Below are 2,500 nucleotides of genomic sequence, written 5' to 3'. Positions count from 1 at the left end.
GTGGGAAAGCATCCAGTAGAACCCTGAGAGTTTGAAGTTTTTGTTCTGCACTGAAGTTTGTTTTGTTTTGCACTGAAGTTCTTTTTGTTCTGCACTGAAGTTCTTTTCGTGAAATTTCTGCAGAGCGCACGAGTCCACAAGGATTTTGGCTTTGTGGAATAATCCAATTTAGGTTAATTACACATCTTCAGTATAATGCAGCACTGAGCATATTACAATATAAAACATTAAACCGCACCCCAAAGAACGAATCCGTATATTTAAGCCCTTGCCCTGTGCATCGCAGCTTGTTGTTGCAACGCAAGCTCAGCTGAATTGTGCGTGGTGGTCGCCATGCGTAGGGCAACGCCGCTTGTCCCTCTCATCTTAGCTCATCTCTCTGTCAATAGCACCCCAACCCCCCGCTCTACTCCACCACCCAACCCCCACGCCTCTGAGAGGGCTGTTATCTTGAGGTGCATCGATCCGCTTTTCCTGATGGCATTATTGAAATATTCTGCACGCTCTTGGCTTCCTACCTGTCCATCAGGCGCCCGTGAGGTCCGGACATCATTCAGCATAGGTGCACACTGATGGCAAAGATCCCAGTGAATATATCACCAGGATTGGAACACACACAGCCATACATTTTTTTTTCTGCTGTTAAATAATATTACTGAAAGGCTGGTGGTCGATTTGGCTATGTAGGAAGTTGATGTTAATGTTAATGTAAAGAAACAATTTAATGTAAAATCTGTGTGAAATATGATGCAGAATATATATGCGTTTTAATGTTGTGACAGGACATGCAACAAATGAAATCCATATTCATTTGTTTTGACTAAGTGTCACTTTTGCTGAATAGCACAAAAAAAGCATGACAGTGTTATATTCCAGTGTGATGTTCAACTTACTAACAGAAAACGACTATTTTGTGTTTTATGTCGCATCGCAAACAACGCAAGCTTTCTGATTCAAACACATGTAGCCTAAACATCCCTCTCAATAACTATAAAGCGTTTTTATAATTGTGATTATTTCATGGCTTGCCCCCACCCCTCTACTGCCCCCCATCCCCTGGACCCCAGCTCCGCTGCACTACCCCTGCCCCTGCTCCTGCCCCTGCTGTTGCCCCTGCCCCTGCTGCTGCTGCTGCTGGGCTGCATTCTGGCGTGAGGATCGATGGCCAGATCTGTAGTTAACGGAGCACTGTAATGCAAATGACGCGGCATTGATCGCCAGGATCTGCCGCTTCTGCAGCCCCTTGCTCTCCCCCTCTCTATCTCTCTCTCTCTATCCCTCCTTCCCCTCCTCCCGTTCACTCACTCGCCTCGCTCACTCATTCGCTCACCCGCCCGCGCCCTCCCCTGCTGCTGCTGCTGCTGCTGCTGCTGCCGCTGCTGTCCTGGCAAGGGCACTCTCTCTCCTCTCTCTCTCTCTCTCTCTCTCTCTCTCTCTCTCTCTCTCTCTCTCTCTCTCTCTCTCTGTCTCTCTCTCTCTCTCTCTCTCTCTCTCTCTCTCTGTCTCTCTCTCTGTCTCTCTGTCTCTCAACTCGCAATAGCTTTCCTCGGCAAACAAGAGGAGGCCGGGCAATCGATAAACGTCCCTGCAAACAACCACATGCAAACGGGGGTGGGGAGCGCGCGTGCGTGTGTGTGTGTGTGTGTGTGCGTGCGTGCGTGCGTATGTGTGTGTGAGTGGTGCGCAGGGAAGGTTCGGGGCCCAAATTGCCATTTCAGCACTACTGGGTCGCTTGCGTTGGAAAAGCTGCCATGGCCCCTATGGCCTCTCGAACGTTTTTTTTTTTCACAGTGGCAAATGGATGAAAAAAAAACAGATAGAGAGGGGGGAGGGTGTGAAAACTATCTCCCTGAATACAAACTAAGGCACATAAGTAATTACAGCATGGATGGCAAAGTCTAATTTCATAGCAATTAGCGGGATGACTTATCATTAGCCCAATCTTAACCACGCATCACTCAAAAAAGGCGCCCCATCCACGAACAGAGCAGCGGGGTAGATTATTAAAAAAAAAAATCATAAAAAAAGAAAAGTGACAGGGATTGCCGTGTCTCCGTGCCATGGGTGTCGAACAGATTCCTCAAAAAATAAAAACCCCCGAGCTTCCGCAAAAAAAAACTTGTGATCTTCGCTGAATTAGATGAGCGCACTGTCGAGGGGTACGAAGAGAAGAGGAAGCGGATAGCGAAAAAAATGGCAGAAAAAAAACCTCACCAAACAACAAAACTTTTCTGCCCTCGAGCAAAGCATCGGCTTGCACCTCTCCTGCACTCTGATTGGCCCTTCCCTTTCAAGTCCGTCTCCGTGAGCAACCCTGGCCCCCTTCTGTCACTGCCACTAAACCCACCATTCTTAAATCAATTATAACATATTTGGACCAATTCGAAACAATCAATCATATAGGAAGTGCATAAATTGGAAGCAGAACAAGGGAGAGAGAGAGAGAGAAAGAGAGAGGGAGAGAGAGAGAGAGAGAGAGAGAGAGATGGGTGGATCGTAA

At 47.5% G+C, this 2,500-nt stretch overlaps 1 protein-coding gene across 1 annotated transcript in view; it reads right to left on the bottom strand.

Moving 5' to 3' along the window:
- Window positions 1–2,500, bottom strand: part of LOC121709094 (dachshund homolog 2-like) — a 59,364-nt gene that overhangs the window by 2,449 nt on the left and 54,415 nt on the right. The gene's annotated exons all lie outside the window — the stretch shown is intronic.

Source organism: Alosa sapidissima, chromosome 5 (assembly GCF_018492685.1).
Source record: "Alosa sapidissima isolate fAloSap1 chromosome 5, fAloSap1.pri, whole genome shotgun sequence".
NCBI classification, from domain to species: Eukaryota; Metazoa; Chordata; class Actinopteri; order Clupeiformes; family Clupeidae; genus Alosa; species Alosa sapidissima.
Note: the sequence above shows the minus strand (reverse complement) of the source record. Positions and strands in the feature narration are given on the sequence as shown.